Below are 12127 nucleotides of genomic sequence, written 5' to 3' on the forward strand. Positions count from 1 at the left end.
CTGAATTAACGCATCAGGGCGGAGCTTCTCGAAATAGGTTTTGCCCGCATACCCAGAATTCCTTAAGATGAGGCTCTGGAGGCTGCATCTTCATAAGCCTCTCTGGTAATTCCGTGCACACCAAACTTGTGTGAACCACTGCATCGGAGCCGAGTTCGGTCTGAGACGACTGCCAGGACTGTGCCGATGGGGCACTGCCCTCCTCAGGAAGAGGGCGGCCTCCCTGCTTGACACCTGCCAAAGCTCCAGACGGCATTTCTGGCGCACAGATCAGATTAATGGTTGCTTGACAGTGTCACCAAATCTAGACTTGCGGACCTTGCACTCTAAAGGTACTGGGGGAATGAGGGATGCTCAAACATGCACCATTGCGGATTTTCCAGACGAAGAAAGAGTACAGTGAAAGCATAAATACGATGTTCTGGGACAGTTTCAACTCGAGGTAACCCAAGGTCTTAACCCTGTGGCTGGACGGCTAATTCACCAACTTCCCTTCTCAAGATCAGCATCATCGCCCGACATTCCAGTAGAAACAAAACAGGCTCCCAAAGCCAACCTAGCCTGGAGTCCAAGCTCTTTAGATGCTGAGCTTTTGTTTGCTCCTGAATAAATTCAATAAAGTGCAGTAACCATTATAATAAATGTAGATGTCACTAATTACAACACTAGATTTTAAGTGCAACACTAGTGTCTCAAGTGGCCTGTAAAACTGAGTAAAATCACAGCCAATTCAAATTTAATTAAAACTATCAGTTTAATTTAGTTTGCTTTTACAATAAAAACTACACTAACCCATTAACTGCATTCTGAATCTCCCATTACGCCAAACAACCAGCAGCTTGAGGGCCTCCACTTTGGTGAATGGTGCGATGCATTCATTTACCTTGTTATCCAGCGAAGTTTCAGTTGTTCTAGATCCAGTAAACGACCAATTTTTGTCTTTGAAAATGAGGCTCTTAGATTCGTTCAGGTAATTCACCATGTGGGTAGAATAGTCTTTTGTCCAGCTTCTTGTGCTTTTGAAAATTCATCCTCAAGGCACCTTCTGAGGACTTGATCGTGGTATCCGATCTCCAGGTGAACTTCCCGTGGCCAAGAAGGGGTCCTTGGAAACCGAATGAAAGAGCACGGAGAATCTAGGCAATCATGACCTGCCCCTAGTCCTGCTTCCACGCACTGAGTAGCCTTAGACAAACTTTCTCCCTTTCCAGAACCTCCGTTTCCTCTTGTTGGAGGAGATCAGAGCAGATTGGTGCTTCCAAAGATTCAACGTTCACGAGATCTCTGTCACATGCAGGCATTACCTGTTTGCACCTGCAATTCATATATACTGAGTACAACAGGTTTCCGAGGTACCATCTGCTTCAGCCTCAACCTGAACAGTAATATTTATGAACTCATGTGGTTTCGTGTACAGGTTGTACACTTTTTTTCCAACAGAATTAAAGTAAACATAAAACAACTAAAATTATTTAAAATGTTTAGCTAACATTGGGACACCTGGGTAGCTCAGTCGATTGGGCGTCCGACTTCGGCTCAGGTCATGATCTCACGGTCTGTGAGTTCGAGTCCCGCCTCAGGCTCTGTGCTGACAGCTCAGAGCCTGGAGTCTGCTTCAGATTCTATGTCTCCGTCTATCTCTCTGCCCCTCCCCTGCTCATACTCTGTCTCTCTCTGTCTCAAAAATAAACAAGAACATGAAAAAAATTTTTTTTTACCGTTTAGCTAACATCATCCTACATACCCCAATGGATTATGTATCACATTTGGAGAATATTAGCCTCCCTGACCTCTAAGATTCCCTTCCTGCTCCAGGGATTTGCAAGTCTATGAAAAAGAATTTTATCACTTGACTCAGGTGAGCAAATGAACACGCACACAAACGTACTGCCTACAGGGCTTGTCTGCTTCAGAGCAGAGAGGGTAGTTTCTGTTGAGAGAGAGGCGCTGATCAGAAACAAAATTCAGAAGGTCATACATTTTAGTTTAGAAGGAGAGAAAGCCTTCTAGTAGTTGAGCAAATTCACAACAAACCGTATAGTTCAGCTGAGGGTTGAGGAAAGAAAGGTAAACCCTGGAGGAAGGAAGAACTAAGGTATGAAGGAAAAGTAGTTCTGCGAGAGGCTTTGCAATCTTTTCATGGCATAGAAGACAGCAACCTGGGGCTCAGAGGAACATCTGTTTGGGCCTGAATGGAGAGTCCCGCAGGTACACTCCACTCTGGGTCCTCCTGGCTCAAGGATGCCTCTTCCGGTGATGAAAGTGTAATGAGAAAACCCACGTGCAAATGAGGCAAGGGATCACGGGAGAAGAATCCACATGTTACCTGGCTGGGTCTCCCTCATGGCGAGATCTGGGAAGGGATATGCCACCAAGGACGAGGTCATTAAGAGAAGAATTTGAGATTTATGTGGAAGGGTTGACTGCAGTTTGAGTTTCGTAAGGAATTCAGAGAACTGGGCTGTGACTTCTCCTGTTGTGATAATTCAGCCAGGGTTGGGATAATCAGGTACCACAGATCCATTTTGAGTCCCTGCAGCGCTGCGTGCATAGAAAGGGAAATGCTCACTGTCATGGTGGCCTGAAGAGGAGAAGAGCAAAGCAGAGCATCACCCAGGATGTGGCTGAGCTAGGACACGGAGTCAACAGAAACCTATTGAGAGAGTGAATATACAGCAACCGATGGCCAGACTGTATGTGACAAGAGAGCTCTGACCCACAAGCTCTGCAGCAGCCAGACCAGGAAGCCAAACCACAAACTGCAACTATCAATCCAAAACATGCAGGGCTTGGTCAACAACACCCAGCTTCCCTAATTTTTTCTCCTTCTCCAACTCAGGACCAACTTCAGAAAGCCACATATGTTCTGGAAACCAATCACATAGGCTGCCCGACTTCCAGCCACCCCCATCTTCCCCAGAAGAACAGCCTCCAAGAAGGGCATACTTGAAACGTCCCTTGTTTTCGCTATACAACATCCCTTCTCCCCTGCCTGCCTGGGAGCCTCTGCCCAACACTAGTTTGGGCTTCCGTTTGTTCTCATTTGGATGGTCACTGTTTTATTTCTACTGTTATCTGAAACTGCCTAAAATTCTGAGCAGGGCCCACATCCATCTCAAAGTCCACTGGCTTAAGTAGGAGATAGATCACTTGCCTTTGGTGATCTATCTGCACATAATTTTTAGGTTGTCCTTTCACTCATGACATACAACATAACACATACACTTGTGTATGTCACACACACTACTGGAAGACTTGGCTTGAATCATTTATGTATTCAACTGAATTATTCATGTCCTCATTTCAAGCTTGTTAAAGGCTCCCACCCAAATTTACCCTGTTGTGTGTTAAGCCTATACTGGCGCAATTGTTTCGATTTATGCGACACTCAGGGCAGAAACCATGGAGGCAAGCCCTTACCAAAAACATCTGAGGATACTGTGGCTACCCGAAACTGAATGACTGTGTTTATGCTGGACTCAACATATAAACGATTTTCTAAGACCAAGGGTCAGCAAACTATGACTGTGTGTTTGGCCCACTGCCTGTTTTGGAAATAAAGTTTTATTGGCACACAGCCACGCCTTTTCATTTACCTATCATCTATGGCCGTTTTTACCCTATAATGGCAGAGGTGAGTAGCTGCAACAAAGATAATAAGGCCCACACCCAGAGCCACCCTTTTCTGCCCTAATCTGTGCCTAGGAGACCAAGCAGACTGCAACTCCCATATCCCCTTTCCTGCCAGCATCCACTTGGGTTTGATCAATGGGAAGTACCTTCAGGAAATCAGAGGGTGGAAGGAGAGGGGGGCCAGAGTATGTCTTCCCTGCTTTGCCAAATCTACAATGGTACCTGTCTTCCTACTATCACAGCTCCTTCCAGATGGCTTCCCCATCTATACTGCCAGTTTTCACCGGGTTCCCATAATGTCATATACATCCTAGGGGTTGAGAGAGCTTCTTCCTATGGCTAGTCAGTAATGACCTCACTCACCATCCCTTGTCCATTTTTATAACACTGCCCATATTTCAGTTGTTTTGTCCCTCCATTTGAATCATCTGGGAGCAACCCTGCCCATATCTAGGTTAATAACGTCCCACCAACTGAACCCTCTGAAACTCTATGTGAACCAAGTTTCTTGCCGGGACCCTGACCAATACAGCCCTTGTCTGTACTTCAGTAACTCACTTAGTTAACCAACTAGCCTAACCCACTCACTCATGACATAAGGTCAAAACACATTCACCCAATATATGCATGAACACACAGCATTATATCAGAGAACAGGCATTTAAAAGCTGACATTTATATTCAAAAAAATATTTTTTAATCAGCCTTGCTCACTCCAATTCTGGTAGTGTACTTTCAGGGGAAGCAGCTCTTTCCATGAACAATCAGAGTTTATGTAAGGCCATCCATCCATATGAGCAGATGAACATCATTATAAGCCTGCTCTCAAGATTGCAATGTTCCCAAACATTATGCTACGCAGTCAACAGTTACAATGAGTCAGGAGCTCACTGCTCACCAGTAAGTGGCACTGGCCTTTTTGTTCTCTTCTGAGTCAATCTCTTTATTGTTTCACTCCTTTGGTAGAGATTGTTTTAATATGTCCCATTTCTGAGCAAATTCTCTCAGCTCATCTTCAAAATTCTGAAATTCCACTTGGGTTCCCACTGGGCTGTGTTTGTTTATAAGGTCACGAAAGGTTTCTTTAAGCTAAATCAAGCTGGGTAGCATTGCTGTGCCTGAAGTTTTCTGTAAGCAATATCTGTAGCAAGACGCAATGGGTTTTAAATCATTTGTAAGAGATTGAGTTCCTTGTCCAGGCCAACCCTAAGGACATTTCTTGCCTGTTTTTTTTGTTTTGTTTTGTTTTGTTTTTTTTGTTGTTGTTTTTTTTTATGTTGAATGACATAATGGATGTGAAAGTTCTTTGTGAACCATAAAGACCTTTGTAATGTAGGGGATTATGACGATGATCTCAGAGTTTGGGAACATCCTGTCTCCTCGGGTTTATTTTATTCCCCATTTTTCAGGGGTCATCAGATTTCTAAAGGAGACCAGAACTCTTTTCCAAGATTTCCTTTTACATTTGCAATAGAGTAGAACCTAATGAATAATACAATTATTCACTTATTTTTTTACAAAATATTTATTGGATACTTTCTATGTACTAAGCATTGGCCAGGATGCTGGGGATAAAAGAGCCAATGACATAGTTCCTGTCCTTCAGGAACTTAACTTTTATTTGGTTCTCACTCCATGCCAGGCACAGTGCTAAATACTTCACTCACATTATCTCAATTAGTATTTATAACTATGCTTAGTTAATTACACTATCCACATTTTGCACTTAACACATAATAGCAGAAACAATGATGTCAATGATGAACATTTATTGAGTGCTTACTGTGTCAGATGATGACCTAAATGCTTTACAAGCATCTCAGTTAATCCTCAAAATCCCCATAAGAGTATTACATTGTCCCTATTTCCCAACTAACGACTAACATTTATTGACCACTTAATATTGGCAAGTGTGACCCTAAGCACTTTATGTGAATTATATCATTTAATTCTTTCAAGAACATCATGAAGGAGATACTACTATTATCCAAATGCTTAAAGAACATGCCCATGTTCGTATGGCTGGAGCTGGTGGAGTTGACATTCTAACTTAGCTCTTTAGAAAGCCGGTGACCTTAACCATGACACTAAACTGGCTCTCAAGAACACATTATTCCTAGAATAACTGGCTCTCAGTTGACAAAAAGATGTCAAGGTACACATCACAGCCAACGATGGTTGAGAAATCTGAAAGCAGATGTTGTTTTTATTCACCTTGTAGTCTTGTTGCATGATAGCTTCCAAATTTCAAAAAAAGACTTCAATGTATCTCAATTTACTTTGTATTTGCACTGTCAGTAAATATGGTCTCTAAAAAACGATGGGCAGAGAAACACAAAGGGCTTAAAACCTTGAATTCTCCTGAACTCACTGCTGGTACCAATGCTTTCTAGGTAAAGCCTTATTCTGTAGTATTTCAGATTCACCTGAGATTTCCCCCTGAGTATTTCTAGAGAGGGGTACAAGAAATGTGGAAATTTTGTCAAATATAATGATATTCTGAAAACTATTCCTCAAAACACACGTGTGTGCATTGCCCCCCCAACACACACACACATACGCAAGAGTTTCTTTTGTAACATTCAGCAAAATCCCTTGCATTGAGCAAGAACTCAATACATGGCTGTAGAACAGAATGGAATGAAATAGAAAGTAATAGAGCAGAATAATATAGAATAAAATGTCACAAGTTCAAATGGAAAGAAACTGCATAGACTAGAATGTCTAGTAATTAAATACAACAGCATAGATAAGAATGGAAGAAAACTGATGCCCGACATCTGTTTTGATATATTATCATTTCTTTATACTTACAGAATTCAAAAGGAGGGCTTGTCTGAATAGCTGGTCCCTGACAGCCATAGCAGCTCATGCTGGACTGTAGATCAAAACAGGGCCACTCAGCAGTGGAGGAGTCCCCCCTCCCCAGAAGACCCTCAGTTCAGAGCATCCAACACCAGGAATCTCCTTTTATTTCCAGGTAGGAGAGGAGCTAGGGAATCCTAAATTTGCATAGTTCCCTTTTAACTTCTGCCTTCCTTGAGGGGGAAAGCTCCTATGTCCAGGGTCCTTGCTGATGCTGGACATGAGATACATCCAGAACAAAATTTTCAGCTAAAATCACATATAAAGAGTTTTGGCTTTGGGTAGTCTGTCTACAGTCCACAGAAAGCCTATGCTGAAGGACCTGCATATTGGTAAGAGGTTATGCAAATGTGTCTAGCTCCTGGTTGCCTAATACCTTCAGAGAAGACACAAGCACTTCCAAAGAGCATTGTTCTAAGAGCTGCCCTGGGTCAGCTTTGGACCAGGCCTGTTATGCAGAGAGGGGCTCTATCCTGCATCACCAGGGTATCCTTGGGGATCATGTCCTTAAACGGAAGGCTGTGAGCCTGGATATCAAGAAGGAAGACTGAGCCCAAGAAGCCTGATCTATTTAAAGGTGCTGGTGGGAATGGGAAAGTCTCTGGTGAATCGAGAGAGTCAAAGAGTCTCCATGACAAGACCACAGACATCTCACCAACTCCCCTCATAGAGACACATATGTATTGGTTCTGTTTCTCTGGAGAAGCCTGACTAATTCACCATGGCTTTGCCCTCTCCTCTATTAATGTACGATGTATTAATGCTTCCCCTATTGATTCCTGTGTGTGTGTGTGTGTGTGTGTGTGTGTGTGTGCACACGCGCACATTTTTAGAAAGTTGTATAAACATGGGAAAAGTTCTGGAGAGATACATAGCAGATACAGTGGTTTCCTCCTCCTCCCTGCCCCAACCCCTCAGGGAGCAGGGGGAGTACGTACAGCTTGGTGGAGACGTTTGTTTTGCTTTGCTTTTTATAATAATCACTGAAATACACTAAGTGCTTGCTAAATGCTCAGAGACATGGTAGCGTGCTACCTATACAACATCGATTAATATGCATAATAACCCTGTAAATAATGCTCACTCTATTTTACAGGAGCTTGAACTAAGGCCTCAGGAGGGTAAATAATGACCCCAAATTCGTAAGACTTGAATGCTACGAAGCCACCGTTCAATCCCAGGTCTGTCTGATCCAAAACTGTGCTCTGTCCGTGATGTACTGTCTCCACGAAGGGATGATTGTAACATAAATAATATATATACACATATACATACATATATAATCATGTATAAAATAAAAACCTACACATACATATGTGTACAAATAGAGAAAACATTTTTTTCAATGTACCTATGTTACTCCTACGTTTTTTTTAAGAATTGATTTCAGTATTTACCCCAAAACAATACAAATGAGTAAGATCTGGGAAAGGAAAAAAGAGGGATAAGTTCAGGGAAGAATAATCTTTTCATTGTCACTGCTTTATTTTGTATTTCCCCAAAAGCAGAGCCTGAGACAAGGACTCGGGTACATGTCGTTCATTTGGGAGGTGATCCAGGGAAAGAGAAAAAGCTGAGACAAGGAAGTACATTGGGGTCACTGCTGCAGGCAACATGGTTTGATTTGGCCAGGGTGTCTGAGAAGCAAACAAAGTGCCTCTCAGAACTGCCCACCTGAAGGAAGAGAAGCTGGGCCATTTCCCACTGGTTTCTTCTGATCGCCTTCATGGAGGTTTATCCCCAGGGGCATTAACTCCTGGCCGAGAGAGAAAGCTTTTGAGGTGGGAGTCTGCCACTTGAGTGTGTCTTATCTGAGGCTGAAATACAGGTAGGCAAGGGGAGGTGACAGAGGATTCCACAGGAATCAGTCACATGCTTCATGTGAAGATTACCTCCAGGGGGGATCTTTTCTGTTTTGTTGAGATCATCGTTGTTTCTTAAGCGGGCTTTGTTCCAAGGAAAACTACAAGATCCTTCCCACCTGCTATTCCTTTGAGCCAGCCCCAACCAGCACTCCACTGGCACACAGCTCTGAATGGACGTGGCTGGGACAGAGGGGGCGCCTGCCAGCAGACAGAGATGCAGGGGCAAGGCGGCCCACGAGGGAACCTGGCTTCTTCACGGACAGGCCTTTCCGACGCTCACCACGAACCTCACGAGCCCACCGGCTCCCTTGCTCTAAAGAGATGCTCAGAGAAGGGATGGACCAGGAGGAAGAGTGTCGTGTCAAATTGCCCCTGAACTTTCAACTCCATCGCTGCTCACAGCTGCCATGCGTAAGAATCCTAGCGAGAGCTTCCAAGGTTTTTATACATGTGCGGGCAGGAGAGGAGGTGAGGAAGTGAACCAGAGATGAAGAACTCGAAATTACGAGAAGAATGCCAACTGTCAATAATCAAAATAATTCTTCTCTGCATAATCAACACCACGTCGGCACAGCTGCTGAGGAGGAAACAATAAACTGCAGGCAAAAATAAAAGTGTCTCTTTCTCTCCTGCTACCTTACAAGGAAAACACACACTGGAGCATGGCTTTGTGGAGTAGCTCCTAAAGCATGCAATCAACATTTCCTTGAAACTACAGCTGGCATCTTGCATCCAGCAAACGGCTCTCTTTCCACATTATTATTTATTTAGACCTTGTAGAGATGCTATAGCACTCAACTGCTAGGCCATTCACTTGACAACTGATGGTGCTGCCCAATGGCGCTCCTCACGTTGGAATGTCGACGTTATGCGTTTACATGTTGGATGTCCATGTTGGATGTGATCTGGATTACGTGACACTTGGCCAGGGCTACCGGGCGATTAGGCAGGAGCCGCAACGTTGCTACACATTTCACAGCACGGCATCGACTGTTTTGTGGAAAGGGACGATCTCGGGTTTCTTGAATTGAACATTGGGGGATCCAAAGTCATCAGAGTGGAAAGTATTGGCTCTGGAGTCCGACAGCTCGGGTTGGAATTACACTCTGCCACTTACTACCTTGTGACCTTGAGAGCCTCACTTGACCTCTCAAGGCCTCAAAGCACTCACTAAAGAAGGGGAACAGGAATAGTCCCTCGCATGTCTGTAGTGGGAATTGAGTAAAATAATGTGTATGATATGCTCTACATGTAGTAAGTGCCTGGTCAGCATTAGGTGTTATAACTGCTCTGGAGTTGAGCAAGATTTCATCCTTCTATCCTCAATTTCCTTCCATAAAATAGTAATGGCCTACACTAGTTTTGTCCTGGAAGGATTTATAATTCCTAGCATGTTTTAATGTTTATTTATTTATTGTAAGAAAGAAAGAGAGACTGGGGCGCCTGGGTGGCTCAGTCGGTTGAGCATCCGACTTCGGCTCAGGTCATGATCTTGCTGTTTGTGGGTCCAAGCCCTGCATCAGGCTCTGTACTGACAGCTCGGAGCCTGGAGCCTGCTTCAGATTCTGTGTCTTCCTCTCTCTCTGCCCCTCCCCCACTCATGCTCTGTCTCTCTCTCTCTCTCTCTCTCTCTGTCAAAAATAAATAAACATAAAAACATTTTAAAAAGAGAGAGAGAGAGAGAGAGAAGGAGGGGCAGAGAGAGAAAGAGAGAGAATGCCAAGCAGGCTCTGGCTGTCAGCACAGAGCCCAATGAAGGGCTCAATCTTACAAACTCTGAGTTCATGACCTGAGCTAAAATTAAGAGTCAGACGTTTAACTGACTGAGCCACCCAGGCGCTCCTAATTCCTAGCATTTCTACTTTCTCATTTCTCCCCAGTTATTCACTGGATCATGAACTGCCAAAACCGTGTTAAAATCTGGGTGCTTCAGGGCTGATGGGCAGAGACACAAGAAGTGAAGAGTGCCTTAGGGAAATGAACACACATCTCCCAGGTCAAAGAGTGAGCTTGCACTGGCTGATTTATCCCCTCTCTTCTGAACACATTCTCTCCATCTCCCTGACATATGACGCAGAGGACTTCAGCGTTGTAAGGAACAGGACTGAGATCTGGAGATGATGGAGCGACATCCCCCAAGAAAGAGCTTCCTCTTGAACTCTGTCACCCTTGGTCACTCTCACCTTCCATCTCCCCAAAACAGTCCAGAGCAATGCTTATAAATTATAAAGCGCTCCCCTTCTTGAAAACTGTACGACTGGCATCCCACTGCCCTCAGATAAAGCCTGATTTCATAAATGTGGACTCGCTTCCACGGTGTGCACTACTCTGTGAGGGCACATGAGGGCACACAGTGCTCAAAGAAGCAGAACCGGACAAGGGTGAAGACAGGTGTGAGCCCACAAAATGAACTAAGAACGTCACCCCTGGTAAAATAATCCCGCACATCCCTGAGAGGAGCAGACCACTCTGAAAGTGAAAAAGAAAAAGAAGCCACATCACATCCAAGTCATGACCCCTGAGTCTCAGCCACGAGCCCCAGCAGCATCACAGGGAATCAGGAAGAACACTGGTTCTTTCTAATACCTTGCACATCGAGAGGGCAGAGAGTCCTCTAGTATCTCCCGGGCTAGCTAACATCCTAGGTTCAGAGGCTGGTCAGTCCTGGCATGGATCCCAGCTCCGTGACCTTAGGCAAGTTCGTTTATCTCACAAGCCTCAGTGTCTCATCTGTATGCCAGAGACACAAATAGCACCTACTCATAGGGTTTGGTGAGGACTTAAGAAGACAACAGATGAATTAGTACTTAGCTCAGATCATCAATGAAGATTAATTAATGTTGTCATTTACTAACGATCATTCATAAATTTGTTATCATTCTAAAAAACGGTTAAGAACTGCACTATGTGCCCAGAACTAAGCACAAGGCCTCAAGCCATGGGAGGAGGGATCAGGTGAGAGATGGAAGGAGGGTAACCAAGTTCACAGACTGATGTTGAAATACTTTCTTCTTAGACAAGCACCTTGGCCTCGGTCACAGCTTATTTGTTCTCCTCATAGGCGTTATTCTAACAGACTTAATTATCTGGCTTCCAGTTCCAGAACAAATTAGAGGCAGCTACACTGCTACGAGCAGGCACACCGTCTTAAGACGTGGAAGATGCCTCATCCCCACATCCAGCCCCCACTTCTCATGGGTCTACACCCCCATTCCCTTCAACATTCCTGACATACTATGATTCATCTCTCTTTGTCCCTTAAATGCATTCCATCCTATCTATCCCCTTAAATCAGAATCAAATGCAATGTTGCACGTGTGGCTTGGCCAAAAATTATGGGAGTCCAGGTTTTACAAGGACGTCACAGACACAGTGAGGTACGGTAAATGAGTGAAGAAAGCAAGAATAGGATAAGAAACGGTGTCCCTTTTGTGAGCAAATGAAGAGAAAATGCCCAGCCAAAGGCATCCCCGCATCCGTCACAAGAACGGCCAATAGCCTGACCCTGGTGATCTGTGTGAGCCACATGGGACGTGGCATTTGGGCCCAATAAGACTGAAGGAAAGAAGGGATATTTCAAGTTGCGGGAGAGCGCCACTCCCCCTTTTGGACACAAACGAGGAAACCGAAGCCACCATCTTGCTCCTAGATGCCCTCTTAACAACCATGAGAGGAACAGCCCATGTGGAGAAAGACGGAAAGAACCCACATCCCTGATGAAGGCACGAATTGCTGAACAATCACCCCTGGGGCACAGCCTCCCT

The 12127-nt window shown here is 44.4% G+C and overlaps 1 long non-coding RNA gene across 5 annotated transcripts in view; it reads right to left on the minus strand.

Moving 5' to 3' along the window:
- Nucleotides 1-735: 735 nt before the first annotated feature.
- Nucleotides 736-12127, minus strand: part of LOC123577670 — a 28899-nt gene continuing 17507 nt past the window's right edge. For 3 of the 5 annotated variants that reach the window (XR_006702006.1, XR_006702004.1, XR_006702007.1), the window contains one exon: nt 736-1314. This is a non-coding gene — a long non-coding RNA (uncharacterized LOC123577670). Of the gene's footprint in view, nt 1315-7943; nt 9385-12127 lie in introns of those variants that run through there. The other 2 variants (XR_006702005.1, XR_006702008.1) reach the window with 1 other exon arrangement.

This window comes from Leopardus geoffroyi, chromosome E2 (assembly GCF_018350155.1).
Source record: "Leopardus geoffroyi isolate Oge1 chromosome E2, O.geoffroyi_Oge1_pat1.0, whole genome shotgun sequence".
NCBI lineage: Eukaryota > Metazoa > Chordata > Mammalia > Carnivora > Felidae > Leopardus > Leopardus geoffroyi.